The sequence below is a fragment of the Ictalurus furcatus genome, chromosome 22 (genome assembly GCF_023375685.1).
Source record: "Ictalurus furcatus strain D&B chromosome 22, Billie_1.0, whole genome shotgun sequence".
Taxonomy (NCBI): domain Eukaryota; kingdom Metazoa; phylum Chordata; class Actinopteri; order Siluriformes; family Ictaluridae; genus Ictalurus; species Ictalurus furcatus.
The window spans coordinates 3,261,700-3,277,472 of record NC_071276.1 but is presented as its reverse complement, the minus strand read 5'-3'; the positions used below and the strand labels follow the sequence as shown (position 1 = coordinate 3,277,472).

General features: G+C 42.0%; 1 protein-coding gene across 1 annotated transcript in view; it reads left to right on the top strand.

Annotated features, from left to right (window-relative positions):
- The window catches only part of unc5db (unc-5 netrin receptor Db), a 147,138-nt gene that overhangs the window by 12,482 nt on the left and 118,883 nt on the right, over positions 1–15,773 (top strand). The gene's annotated exons all lie outside the window — the stretch shown is intronic.

Genomic DNA, 15,773 nt, shown 5'->3' with positions numbered 1-15,773 from the left:
GTCTTCCAGGTCCAGTTTAATCAAACATGGTGCACGCCCGGGCCGCCTCTCTCGCTTTGCACACATTCCCTCTAATGATTATGGACTCACTCAGGCTGATTTGGTCCGAAGCCCAGAGGGTTGTTAATCAGCTCTCGCTCCATGCAAATGTCTGCTGGCCTTGCTCTTGATATTTCTCACCCTTCTCATCGGGTCCGCCGAGAGCCGGTAGCTATCTCGAATTCAGCTGTTTTTCCTCCACATCATAGACCAGTTGCTTGCTGCAGCAGTTTCCCTCCCCACCATTTGTTCTCTTTCCATAGGAAACATTTAGTCTGGTATTATTTTGTCCTTCGATGTTCTTGCCAAGATGACCCACATGAGCAAGCGCTCATGGCGGACCCTTATGAGGACATTTTTTCCCTCCATAAAGCATCGCTTGAAACCGTAATATTGCACCTGGTGGGATTTTCATGTCGTTTTGCAATATCCAGCAGTGAGTCACGCTTGGCTGAATCAGCTCAGGGCGCTGCTTTTCCAAAACGCGAGCGTACATATCTCCACCGAAAACCCATCCAATTCCTTATCTATATTACATATTTACACCGTTATTTCCATATTGGCCAGGCTAGGGTCTTATTGCGCCATGCATTTACCTCACACACACACACACACACATGAAGCTTTGAACGAGTGCTCTGAGGGCTGACTGCCCGAGTGACTGTCGCCTTGACACCATGACAGGAAGTGCAGGTGATAAGGCAGGCGGTGTCACATCATTTAGCGCTCCAGGTCTAAACTCGGCGAGATGCTATTTGTCTCAAGGTGGGAGAAACAGGATGCCTACCAAGGTCAGATAAACCAGTGACTGATGAAGGCCCCGAGTTAAAATGGCAGGCATCCGTCGGTGTTTTTCCTACATTTATCTAGAAATGTATAAACGCATACAAATGAATCGGCGTGTTTTTCCAGAAGAAAAAGAACGAAACCGACAATAACTCGGATAGCAATACGTTCAATTCACCTCCCGTAATGACGAGGTTTACATTAGGCTTTGAAAAAGAAATATTGGAATTCAACTATTGAAATGTAGCAATGTACTAACGCAAGTAGGGATTTTTACTAAAGAAGAGACTTAACTATTTGGTCCTCACAAAGGGCTAAAGACCTGTTTACCGCTCTCTCGCGATTGCAAGGACGTGTACTCTCTTAAGACTGTGACGACTATTTGGTCCTCACAAAGGGCTAAACACCTGTACACATATAAACACAGTCACACAAGTCATACTACTATCCTTGTGAGGACCTTCCATTAAAACATACACACACACACACACTAAGAGAGAGAGAAAAACAGTGTTTCTTTCATTGATCAGGGCAGCAGTGCTTGACTTTGCAGTCTGATTGCCAGGCAAAAACTGTCTGGCTTCACAGAGTTGAAAAGAGATTGAATTAAATTTCTTTACATTCAGTACTGTGCAAAAGTTTTAGGCACCCTATTTTTTTTTTTTTTTTTTAAGTGTAAACTTTTATAATTTTTTTTTTTTTTTTGATAAAAAAATTGAGTCAGTACAGAAAACATTTTAGATTCCCAGACATTAGTTTTCTAGCACAAAATTCGACGTTACAGAAAAAAAGAAATGTGTGCGCGTCAGTAAAGAAAGCGGCGTATTACGTAAGAGACCACTTTTCAGAGAAGAAAAAAAAAACACACAAAGAATGCCGCTGGGTTTTGCTGCAGAAATAAGAAGCGACTGCGACAGTCAAAGCCTCCAGAGGCGCTGTGGCTGGTTCTGTAAGATGCTCAGTAAAACTTACAGCTCATTTCTTTATAAAGCTGCACTAATTGTACCGGAGACTACTATTTTTATTTTTACGTCACACCAAATATCGACTTTGTTTCATTTACTACTGTTTCTGCTCTTTACTGTATTTTTTTTTTTAAATGTAGAAACATTTAATTTCATAATTTTGAAGGCGTCTTTGCTCTACAGCATTTCTTTGCACGCGTTGAAAACATTCTTGCACGGTACTGGTACTGTATATCCATTCCTCCTACTGAACGGTGACCGCGCACGAATGCTTTCAGCCGTCCAAGTCATTTTGAATAGTCCCCTAGTCATGAGTCAAGATGACTGGACTCAGTTTAATATCCACATATTCGCCTTCAAGCGTACCGTTCTAAGAGTAACACTGATCGTGTAGCTACGAGAGCCAGGAACCACCACCAGCTCCTGACACTTTAAAGGTTTAATCTTCCATGCTGTCATGTGACCTCAACGAGTTCCCTGCCGCGCCATTGAACAGAAACGAGGAAGAAGCGCAGAAAAAAAGATTTAGGATTATAACAGCAGTCCAGTCACTTTTGAATTAGACATTAAATGTGTTCGAGGCAGAAAGTGGCCCCAGCCAACAGATTCATTCGGTGAGTAATATAGCAGTTTTGGAAGGGGGAAAGAAAAAAAAAAAAGAGAAAGAGGAGAATCATATTGGAATCTGAGGAATAAAGTTAACACCGACACTAAAGCGCTGGAATAAAAAGAAAGCTGTTACTTTGTCAGCAGAAAGATCTCAAACATCAATTATTCATCTCGTGTGATGCGCGCTGCATCGACATCCTTTAAAACGGCGGAAAAGAAAGCATACGGACTATTGTCTTGTTTTAGACAGAGCTACTGCTTGGAGGTGCGGTGTTATCGGAAAATAATCATTTAGGGGACGGTGTGACAAAGCACGGTCACTGTTACCTCCCTGAAGTTGATGATTTTCCTATAAGAGCACGTCCCAACGTGTTTTATTCGTCTTCGATAACAGCAGTTTGCCAAAGAGTACAATGTAGTATTTATTAAAGAATGACACTTCTTTTGTTTTATCAGTTTGTAGTTGCTGTGCCCTCCACTAATATTGGCACTCAGCAAAGAAGGCTGTGAAAAATTGTCTTTGTTGTTTAACCGTTTGATGGTTTGTTCAGGAAATGCACAAAAACAGTCTGCTCTCATGGATATGAAACATTTGCAAACACAACACCGGTTTATTTTTAAATAATCTTTGTTTTATATATATAGGTGTGCGACGATTCTTGGCACCATTTTAGTCAGTAATTTGCGCTACCTCCCTTTGCCAAGATAACAGCTCTGAGTCTTCTCCTATAACGCCTGATGAGGTTGGAGAATACGTGGCGAGGGATCTGAGAGCGTTCCTCCATACAGAATCTCTCCAGGTCCATCAAATTTGGACTCTCCTCTTCGGTTCACCCCACAGGTTTTCTATGGGGTTCAGGTCAGGGGACTGGGATGGTCATGGCAGGACCTTGATTTTGTGGTCAGTAAACCATTTTTGTGTTGATGTTGATGATGTTTTGGATCATTGTCCTGCTGGAAGATCCAACCACGGCCCATTTGAAGCTTTCTGGAAGAGGCACTCAGGTTTTCATTTAGTCCATGAGGCAATGTATCCTAACAATATGTCCAGGTCCTCTGGCAGAAAAACAGTCCCAAAACATTAAAGATCCACCTCCATATTTAACCGTGGGCATGAGGTACTTTTCCATATGGCTACCTCTCTGTGTGCTCCAAAACCACCTCTGGTGTTTATTGCCAAAAAGCTCTATTTTGGTTTCATCTGACCGTAGAACCCGATCCCATTTGAAGTTCCAGTAGTGTCTGGCACACTGAAGACGCTCGAGTTTGTTTGTGGATGAGAGTAGAGGCTTTTTTCTTGAAACCCTTCCAAACAACTTGTGGTGATGTAGGTGACTTCGGATTGTAGTTTTGGAGACTTTCTGACCCCAAGACACAACTAACTTCTGCAATTCTCCAGCTGTGATCCTTGGAGATTTTTTTCTCCACTCGATCCGTCCTCTTCACAGTGCGTTGAGACGATATAGACACACGTCCAATTCCAGGTGGATTCATAACATTTCCAGTTGACTGGAACTTCTTAATTATTGCCCTGATGGTGGAAATGGGCATTTTCAATGCTTGTGCTATTTTCTTATAGACACGTCCCATTGTGTGAAGCTCAACAACCTTTTGCTGCACATCACAGCTATATTCCTTGCTCTTACCCATCGTTATGAATGACTAAGGGAATTTGGCCTATGTGTTACCTCATGTTTATACCCCTGTGAAACAGGAAGTCATGGTTGAACAATTTCCTGTTCCTAGTCACTCAGGTGTAATTTAATGTGTGTATATATACTTGAAATATATTTTTTCTCATATGAATTCATAGGGCCAATATTAGTGGAGGGCCCTGTACATTTATTTTTTGTGGGAAAATAATGAAACGTGTTTTTTTTGTTGTTTTGTTTTTTTGTTTTTTAAATCCCTATAGACCTGCTGTAATAAAAAAAAAAAGAAAAAGAATCGACACTTTCTGACCAATGAGAATTGAGAATTCAAAAGCATCGACGTATTAGTGTTGGCGTTCATCAATCACCTTTATTCTATAGCTAAAAACGAAACGATAACTAGATTTAAAGTTCAAAATCTATGACTGCAACCAGAATTCTGAATTCGGGCTCTCAAGCCACACATGGTGAATCATTAAGAGGCGAGGGAGTCGTTCAGTCGCTTCATTTGGGAACCTTCTCGGCTGCCGCAGTGGGGTTTTTCAGACAGAAAATCCTCCTGCTTTCGTGTAGTCTTTTGTTATGCTAATCCCATGCTAGCTAGCTACAAGTAGTATACCTGATCACACCACAATAAATTCAGTCTGGCAGTTTGTTTATTGACTTTTATCAAGTGCATGCACCGTAATAAATGTGCTCCACTAGAGTAACATTATTAAAGACATCCCTGAAGGAGTTGCACCGGAGTGGATTTTTTATTATTTTTTTAACTGACACACATTAAAGAAGGAGAAAGGTTTATGGCAAAGTGCATCTGTACAGGGATCTGGCCTCCATTTAAGAGCGAATGAAAACATTAAATGAATGCACGGCTTTTAGGAACCAAATCAGAGACATTTTCAGAGAGTTTTTTATTGAATGTTCAGTTCAAGTTGACTTACACTGCAGAATTTTTTTTAAAAAACCCCACTAAACATGGACTGATTCTATCAACAGCCAAAAGACTCAAATTTGACTTTTTTTGTTGTTGTTTTTTTAATGAAACCCGAATGCAAATTAGCTGCCAAAACGAATACAGCAAGCACTAGTCACTGGAAGTCAGCAATCAATCTAATTCTTAAAGAATGAATCAAAACAAATTCAAGAAAAACCGTTAGGGTTTTCTAATTAGCTCTGATTATTAATCAATATATTGACAGGAAAGCTGGTTCTGCACTTACTAATGGCTCGTTGTCTCTGGGTAATTAAAAACAAGTTAAGTTTGCATTAAAGAATCGTTCTTTGGTGCGACAGAAAGTGCAGCCCTCTCCCTCGCGTCTATACATGAGCCATATGAATACAGCGCTTCGTACTGTCTGTCAAGATCGGGTTTCCTCTCCTTAAGGCACGTCTAACTACACATACATTATCGTTTCTATAGTAACGGCTCATTCGCAGGGACGTTTATGGCAAACGCTCCACATAATAACTAATAACGATATAACTAATAATAAATGGAGAAAACAAATAAAAGAATTGAAGGAAAAACATTCTAGGCTTTCGTTAATGATGTGTTTGTTATGGATATGCGTTTCCACTATAGTGAGGGGAAAAAACCTAAATGTCTTCAGTCTACAACAAAAACAAACGAATTGGCCTTGCCGTTCCAATAGTTTCGGAAGGGACTGTAATTTTTTAAACTGTTATTTAATATAATTCATGTGCATATATCTACTTTAAATTTCTACACAATGTTTTTTTGACTGTGCATGTATAAATATGAACAAAAAAAGTACATATTGATAAGCACAAACAAGGGGGGAGGGATTCCGAATGACCCACGAATGACCAATATTAGTACTTCATCGGCAGCATTGTCGTTCAATTTTGGCGCGTTCCTCTTCTTCAGTTCCCCAAAGCGTACAAGGCTCCCTCTGATAGACTCTCAATTACCAAATCAATGCATTGTCAGTGGGATTCAAGTCATGAGATTGGCGAGGCCATGCAAGGCCTTCTTGAGCTATTTTGCCTGTGTGCCGTCTTGTTCGAGCATGCGTCTTCTCCCAAGATTCAGTTTCTTGGCTGACGTGATGATGATCTCCTCTATCGTCTTTCCTCCGATGACGTATGCTTCACCGGGGGTGTGATGTTCAACGCTTCTTTTTCCCCAAACACGATGAGCTGAATTATTGCCAAAGACCTCTATTTTTGTTTGTTTCCTAACCATATATTGTTCCAAGAGTTCAGATTCCTCTGAAAGCTTTTAGACACACCTCAATGGAGTTGATTGTGGTGCAGTTTATTGCGTATTGCTCTCTGTGTAAATGTTGTTCCTCCTGCTTTCATGTCGTCCTGCAACTCTATTGGAGTGACTGCTGGCTTCTCTCTTACGTTCCTCATCATTACTCCGAGAGCGTGTCGCGAGGTCCAGCATGGCGCTGCTGTCCAGGGACGATTAGTTGTGGTTCTATCAAACTGGCTGCACCGACAGGGACGTTTAAGGTCTTCGCTATGGCTTTGCTGCTTTTCCCATTTGATTGTTTAGGAACTTTAGGAAGCTCCTTCACGTTCACTGTGATTGGGTGAACTGCTCGAATAATGACGTCATCATACTGTATAATATATATATATATATTGGGATTGGGATGCTCCACAACGGTCCAGTGATGTGTAGGAGATATAAATACCGAGGTTTTGGAGATAAAATGAGAGGCAGGAAAGCGCTTAGCAATAAGATGAAAAAAAAAAAAAGTAGTTAATCCTTTGTCATTATTTTTTTTAAAGCATTTTTCACTTTTGACTTTGTATAATTACTTGAGAACTCTTACAGGCACATCTTGCAGGAATAACTAATTAATGTATTGTCTTCTTAACCTGCTATGGACATAATTAACAAGAAAGCACTTTTGTTTCTTTTTTCTTATTTACTATATATGTATTATTTGACTCTTTAACAGGGCACACTTTGTTAGTGAAAATGGCTTCTTCCTCATAGTCACTTCTGTCGAAACCTATTTGTTTCTACCCTATAGGGGCAGTGGTGGCTTGGTGGTTAAGGCTCTGGGTTACTGATCTGTTAGTCAGGGGTTCAAGCCCCAGCACTGCCAGGCTCTGGGTTACTGATCGGAAGGTCGGGGGTTCAAGCCCCAGCACTGCCAGGCTCTGGGTTACTGATCAGAAGGTCGGGAATCCAAGCCCCAGAACTGCCAATCTGCTACTGTTGGGTCCTTGAGCAAGGCCCTTAACCCTCTCTGCTCCAGGGGCGCTGTATCATGGCCGACCCTGCACTCTGACCCCAACTTCCTAACATGCATGAAGAAAAGAATTTCACTGTGCTGTAATGTATACGTGATCAATAAAGACTCATTATGTTTTCTGCATCTAAATGCTGCGTTTGCTCTGATGCTTTCCAGCTTGATGTACACTTCATCGCGCTTCATTGAGCAACACAGCGGTGGAGCATTTTTTAAAATTTATTTTATTTTTATTTTGTTTAATTTTCTTTCGAAATTTCCAGAGCAGTTTTGTTCGTAACCAGCAAGTCGGAAATGTGCTGACGGGTTGGAAAAAGGAAGATCTTAAAAAAAAAAGAGAAATCTTTAAATTAGCATGCTCACAAAGTCGTGTTGGCCAGCGAGAACCGTTGGATTGGTCGATGATGCCAAAGTGGGACATTAAAGAGGAAACTAATTCATTATCAGAAATGTTACTTGGTTATGTGGTAACCTGGACGAGTTTGTATTCTTGTAATACAAAGACCAGATTGTTTTCCTGAAGCAGCATGACCCACATGTGTTGTGCCTTATTTTTTTTCCCCCCTACAGCATTTAATGCTGTATCCATAACACTCCTGCCCTGTTTTCTGACGTATTATTTTCCTTTCAATCCCGACACCCACGAAGCAGGTGGGCGGAGTGGAAACCGAAATCTCCACAAGCGGCCTGCTTTGACTGACGGTCCATCCTGACGCACTGACAGATTGATTGAAAGGAGCCGGGCTCCATCTTCCACAAGCTGAAGTGTTGCAAATGAGAGGTAACTGTCTGGAACGGGGGGAAAGCAGCTCAACACTTGAGCGAAAATAAAACGCGAGCAGAAATGTTCCACGAGGCCCTGGTAGATCAGGTGAGATGGGACAAATCTGGGAAGCGCAGTTACACCAGCTCGAGAACTGAAAGGGTCGTCTCTTTTCTCGACCACGTCCAACATTCAAAGACAAACTGGGAAAGGTCAGGTGTCATGTTTCAGATTATCGATTGCAGAAAATGGCCGTAAAAATAGCATTTCCTCTTGAGCGCCTGTCTACTTCCAGTTGTTTTGTTTTTGGGTTTTTGTTCCCAATTTCAGCTCTGATCACAGATTTTACAATACAGTGCTGACGCTACATCGAATGGATCAGCCAATTATCTCTAATCTTCAGGGGGATGGATGTTTGCTTTACTTCAGTGTCAAAACCTTTCGATTCTCATGAAATGTGTGTGTAATGTACTGCATGTCAGAAGGAGATAAAGGGCAAGAATTATAAACTCACAAGTGGACGCATCTACGAACTCAAAGGGCACCATTTAAAACTCAAACATGCCCTAGATGATGAAACCAATTATGTTGTTTATATATATATATATATATATATATATATATATATATATATATATATATAAGATTTCACCCATCACCTTCACATTTCCCAACGAGTGGCGGTCGGATTTATCCCCTCCGCTGCACCAGTTTCGTCCGACAGGCCGACTTTCGCAGAAGCACGTTTGCAATCGCACAATCTTCTGGCGAGCATCCAAATCCCAAGATTTCCACTGAGCCCCTTGAAATTCTCTCAGGTTCATGTGAATGTCGTAAGCATCACTTCACAGGCCAGATTGAGTTCTGTCTTTCGTTAAAAAAAAAAAAAAAAAAAGGTTGCTCATTACAGCCCATCAGCCAGGTCTTTTACCAGCAGCCGGTCTTTCTGAAAGCCAGCGGAATAAATTGCCCCCAGTGCTCGGGCCGTGAAGTGAGCATAAAGCGAGTTTGCTTTAAACAAGTCCGGATTGAAGGTAATTGCTTTTTCCGTGTAGGTAGTTTTGGACAGTGCTGTGGACGGCTTTGCTGTATATCAGTGTCCGAAAGCTGCAATGTGTTTCCATTCATGTGCCAAGTGGATTTTAATCACACAGTGAATTTGGCAGAAATGTCATTACTTTCTAGCACACAATAAAACCTCATCCAAATGCACACCCGAAAGCCAGAGGCCACCACCAATTGCTGCTTTCGGTTTGGAGGAAAATATGACATTTAGTCAAATTCCTCCAAAAGCAAACAAACTAACAAGGGTTATTCAGGTCATGTTGATTCATTTGGGTCTATTGAACTAAAAACTGGCAAATTCTTTTGTATAATCGCCACCAAGACCGACCGGCGGACTGACGGCATCAGTGCTATTGTGCTTGTGCTTCATTTAGAAGATATACTGATAAACTTCAACAAGCAGAAGTGGACATTAGGAGTGGATACTCTCTGCCACGCTGCCTTGTAGTTGGCCTAGCTAGCTCGCTACATTATGGGGCAACTGGAAAGTTTATTGCTAGCATTAGCAAAGTTCGCTAAGTTCTTGACATCGAATACCTATATCGCAGACTAGAGGGGGTGCCTGAGATAAAAATATTAGGAAAACAAAGTGCAAATTAACATCGAATCAACAGTTCAGAGGAAAGTACATAAGGATAAAAGTGTATTTTGTCAGCTTTGTTGAACTACAGTTTATTCTCTTATCGTTCACCTCTAGTTCTGTGTAGATTCTGGCAGGAAACTGTGCCTGTTTGTCGAACTTGAACAGAACAAACTGTGACTTCACATTTCCAGACATTTATGAAGGCAAATTAAAACTCCCTTCAGCACGGCTGGAAAAAGTTTGAGAAGGCTTTTCTACATCGTTCCGATAAACTGCTGAGCCAAGAGTGATCCTTTTGCAAAGATCTACTTAAAGTACAATTTTAGTCGCAATCTAGCCCTCTGGATGTAGTGTTCTGGCTTTTCATGTCATACTGGGTTCTACAAGCCGGAATAACGAAAATAAAAGCACAGCTAATACTGTAGAAAAGAAAAAAAGTCTGAATATATATATATATATATATATATATATATATATTTTTTTTTTTACTTTAACCAATTGATGTGTATGAGGAGTCTCAGAGGTGGAAAGAGCCGTTTTCCACTTCCTGTTAAATCCCCTATAGTTACTGAGGCGTGGCTTTTTTCCCCGCAATTCTAATTCCTGCAGGATTAAACTTCACCCGCACCAGAGGACCAGGCAAGTGGAACGTTTAGGATTCGGCTTACGTACGCGTGTGAAGCTTCTCAAGGTTTCCCTCAGCTAAACTGCCTTTGAAGCCCACGTTTAGCGAGCACTTGCTGTTTATTTCTCCTTGAACAAAGATCTCAGCCTTGGTGATGCTCGGACTTCCCGAGCGACTTGCCCCCTTGAGGGAGATCCCGCAGACAGTTTAAGTCGCTGTGCGCGTTTCTCTTTCTTTTTAATCACCTCCACACACCCTTTGTAATCCTGCTTCATGATAAAGAACGTCTTTCCATTTTTTTTCTTTTTTGTCCTTGATTATGTGCTGCGTGGAAACACATGGGCTTATCAAATTGTTTTAAAGTTTAGGAGTTAAACTAAGTGTGGTGGATGCACTTGTTTGTAATTTGAAAACAGTATACAGACTCTGATGCTAGTTTATCTGATACTGCTGCCTTGTTTAAGTTTAAGTTTCCTTATATTAGACATACGAAGGATCCTCATAATACCACGATGCTGCTGAATTCTCGATTCTCATTACAAGTCAGGTTTATATGAATGTCTTCATTTTAATACATTTATCGTTTTTATAGTGACTAAGGACTAAGTACGGTAGGTCCCTTGTGCTCGTGTCCATTTGAATTTGAACACTATATAGCCATAAGTATGTAGACACCCTGCTAGATCTGCCTCAGTCAACTGTATATTGTGAAATGGAAGCATCGAGGAGCAACAACGGCTAAGCTACGACGTAGTAGACCATGCAAAATGACACAGTGGGACCACCGAGTGCGATCCTGTGTTCCAAACTGGAAGCAACATCAAAATAGGAACTGTGCATCAGGAGCGTCATGGAATGGGTTTCCATGGACAAGCATGCGCTGGAGTGGTGTAAAGCACACCATCACTGGACCAGTGTTCTCTGGAGTGCTGAATCGTAATGTCAATGTTAATGCCACAGCATACAAAGACATTTTAGACAAGTGAATGCTTCCAACTTTGTGGCAACAGCTTGGGGAAGGGTCGTTCCTGTTCCCGAGCGAGGTCCATTAAGGCATGGTTTGACAAGCCTGGTGTGGAGGACCTCCATTGGTCTGCACAGACCCCTGACCTCAACTCCACTGAACACCTTTGGCGATCATCCAGGCCTTCTCGTCCAACATCAGTGCCTGACCTCAGTAATGCTCTTTAAACCGATTGGGCACAAATTCATACACGGACACACTCCAGAACCTTATAGAAAGCCATCCCATAAGAGTAGAGGCTGCAACAGGCACAAACGCGTGGGCCGACTCCATATCGATGCCTGTGGTTTTGAAATGGGATGTCCAAAAACCTTATTGGTGTGCTAACTGGGTGTCCACATACTTTTGGCTATATAGCGTCTGTATACGTTTCAAGCAAGCAAGGCGTCTCTACAGTTACCGTTACATCCTGCTGCCAAGCGAAAAAGCCGCAGAGTCCGTCCAGCCTACGCTAATAGCACTAAACAAAGGGGCTAATCAGAGGGAACCCTGTCTTACCTCCGAAAGCCGATTATCCATAGCTAATTAGCACGTGTTTAACGGACAAAGAAATTAGGCCACATCAAGTATGGATCTGTGTTCATGCTAATTTGCAAGGCAGTTATGCGAACAATGTGCATTAGGCAGGCAAATAAAACGGAGGGGAATGTATTGAAATAAACTAAAGAGAGACACACGGCGGGAATGGACCAGGGGGAAACTGAGTGGGTGAGCGAGAGAGAGAGAGAGAGAAAAACAAAAAAAATCAGTGTTGCATGACATGTTCGGTGGTAGAGATTTGGCTATTTACACTGTTGGCATGCTCACCCTCTGGCCATCAGTTTGCACCGGTCAAACACAAGCCCTCCGTCACAAAAGCCAATCAGAACATGTTTCCCCGCACTGATCGGTGGACCGTGTGCTGGCAGCCATATTGGATTTGTGCTTCGCAGCAGAAATAGAACAGCTGCAGCACTGCATACTAGCGTTAACGCAACACACACACACACACACACACACACACACACACACAGAGCAGCTATTTCTCTGCAGTAATGGCCTGCTGGGCCCTGGCACTGCCCGCTCACTCCCTGTTTTAAAACCCTTTCATTCCTGCAGAGGGTGGGTGGATTATGTGAGTAGCAGGAAATTACAGCTCTTGAATGGTAATTCTGTTTTGACTTGTTGGGATGGGGGGAAAAAGGAAAAAAACAACATGGAGTCACAATGCACAAATGGAGTTTTTGCACAGTGCTGTTTGTATCTGGAGGCTTCGTATTTCCCATCCACCGCATGAAGGTGATTGGTTCGAGAGACAAAAATAAAAAAACAGCTTATTATTTCGCTCCAGCTTTCACTTGAGAGTCTGGCACTTTTGCTGCTAAAGGTGACCAAGACCCGCCTACTTTCACAGGAAGAGACCGAGAGAAAACGACTGATGGGCAACCAGTCACAGACCTTTCCCTGTAGGCTGTCAGCAGATACGTGAGCTTTATCTCGTTAAAGACGGGTTCACACTGTACTGGTCTGACCACGATTTGGTCGTCTGAGATAAATTTTGAGAATCTTAAAAGATTCCTATAATCCTAGGCCAAAATCTGTAGTCTTGGATAGCTAGTTTGATGCGTTCCCTGACAGCCGATTAACAGCCGTCAGACTTTTCTGTCAGGAGATTTGAGGCACAGTCCTGTAGTGTGGCTTCACCTGTAGTGACAAGCTTCAAAATGCTGAAGCTCGTGGCCAGAAAACTGTACAAAAAGTATTAGACGGTCTGTTGGGGAAGCATCTGAGGCTGAGATTAGGAACATGATTACAGAGAGGGGCGGGGCTAGGGGCAATGTTCTTGGTAGGAAATCCAAAATCCGAAATAAATCTCACTCTTAGCAATGGAAGAAAGAGATACTACAACTCCATACGCATCAGTTAGGATTTTTTTCCTGTCTTGCTGTTTATACCTTTGTCCTTGCATGCTTTACCTGGCCTTCACACATCACGATGCAGCGCTGCGTCCCGAGAAACACGAGTAGCTTTTCACGAACACCTGAACGCTTAACCGATTCTTCGCGCTGATCTGTCTGAACGTCAGTCTGGCTGTCTTTCATTCGGCAAGACGCACGAGGCCCGCCAGAGTAGAACTCCCGTGCTGATCTGCACACGCCGTCGCACTGGAGTCGTAATTATGCCTGTTAATCAATATCCAGAAAAGGCGTCAGGTTTTTTTTTTTTTTTTTTTTTTTTTTTTTTATTAAAGCGCCCGAGCGAGAGAATATTTTATGCTGATAAGACAAGGATTCTTTTTTTTTTTGCGCTTTCGTTTGTTGATTAGCATATCATAATTAGTCACGGCCCGTTGGCCTGCTCGATAGATTCATTAGAAAGGAGGCATGCCGGAAGGCCATTAAGTGGCTGACAGTTAAGCAGCCGTCACGTTTAGCAGCAGCGTCTCAATAACGTTCATAACCTCATCAGTCATGTGAAGGGTTTTTCTATTAAACTTATCCGATTCGATCTCATTTTTATCTTAAAAATTTTTTTTAAAAAACGGCGTACATTTTAAACGGCTCTGCCTGGAGCGTATCATTTACTGCGCGTTCTCATTTGTACTCTCGGTATACCGATATAAGACGGAATATAGGTGGAAATGGAACAGGAAGCCACTCCACGTGCATGTGTACACCCTTGACGAGCCGCTTCGAGATTTTCGATGATGGATATAACGCCAGTTCTTAAGTGAAGAGCTCTTTTACCTCTCCCATTTTTTTCCCCCCTTAATAAGATGGTCAGCTAGACGTCGATTTACGCGTACGGGTTCTCCGCACACGCCAGACAGCTGACGAGAGTGCGGTTTTATACGGTCGACATATTGATGCTGGTTTCAGAGCGACAGTTTACCGAGCAGGACGTGAAAGGTTGGTTTTTCCACAGATCTCTGTTAGGCTTCAGCACCGCCTGGTTTAGCTCATTTGATTTACGCCACTTCATTTGTTGACGGAATACAAGGCTGCGTCCTGACAATACAGTTCAGTCGTTACAATGGCTTGATGTTTCTGAGTTTTTAAAAAAATTCTCCAATTTTTATTTTTTTTTTTTTTTTTTTTTTTTTTTTAGGCTTTTTCGGTTAAATGGCAGAAACTGAAGTAGGCAGACGGTTAATTGACTGCTAACTCTTTTATTTATTTAAAAAAAAAATTATTTTAAGCAAACTCCGTCTCGCTCGGATCTGCTTTGTAATGCAGCGGACTGTCTTTCCAACATTTTTTTTTTTTTTTGCATGAAAATTTAATGACGAATTGAGAAACAACATTGTCTCTCTAAATTATTCAAAACATGTTCCAAAGTGTGTAATTTCCAATTAAGCTTCTCCAGACAAGGACTTGGACAAAAATAATTGAACCCATCATGCATTAAATAATTCACTGAGACCCTAGACATACAATTATGATATAATCAGAGGCGGCGAATGCGCAAGGTTTAATACCTCGCTGTTTCTTTCTTTCTTTTTTTTTTTCCTTCTCCGGGTTTTAATGGAGGCTTCTCATTTCTTGCCCCGCATCCCGAGCTCATAAGTCAGCGGAGAGATCGCTGCCAGCTAAAGCAACGCTGTTTGTGCTTTTATTTATGTATTTTCATCACGCTCCTGCGAGAGCTTGCAGCATGGCAGCCCCCCCCCCCCCCCCAAGCTAAAACACCACATCGCCTTCGCTCCGAACAAGTAGATTTAGCTTGGCCTGCATCCTTCCTGACTTACAGTCCCCGTTTTTCATCAGGAAAATGGTGAAAGAGGGCTGCTCTTTAGCGTCAGCTTTTTATGTGCGAAAGTCGTATTAGATGAAGAACTAGGCCTCGATTTGAGAAACATCCCTGCAGCAAAAGTGAACGTACTATAACACCGAGACACCAGTGCCTGCTAAAACCTGGCAAGCTAACTGACACTAATAATTTTGACGTCAGGTAGACTACATCACAGGGCAGAGGTCGTGCTGAAAACATGCCGAGTTTGAGTGCCTCGTAGAGAACTCCCGATGACAGCCGCGGCTAATTACATTTCAAAAGCCCCACTTCTAAATTTAACACGCAAGCTTTCAGAGGAATCGATGTCCATCCAAGCTTTTGAAGAGCACTCAAAAAAAACAGGAAAGGTGATACCGGTGTCACTGCAAAGTAAAGTGCTGGTCCTCGCTTATCTTTTAATGAAAATCATAAGTCAAACTCAGGCTTGTAAATGACCAGAGGAATTGTGGTTCACAATCGAGATTATAGCGAAGACCATCGCTTGATGGGACGAGTGGAAATGGTGCCAATACTTATTTTTTTTCCCCCCCGAATCGTCATCAAAAGCCACTGATTCGTGAATGCAGCTGGCGGACAGTCATGTAGCGGAGATTTAGATTTTTATTTTATTTTTTTTATTTCTAATAATATAATAGATATTAAATCTAGCTAAATATTT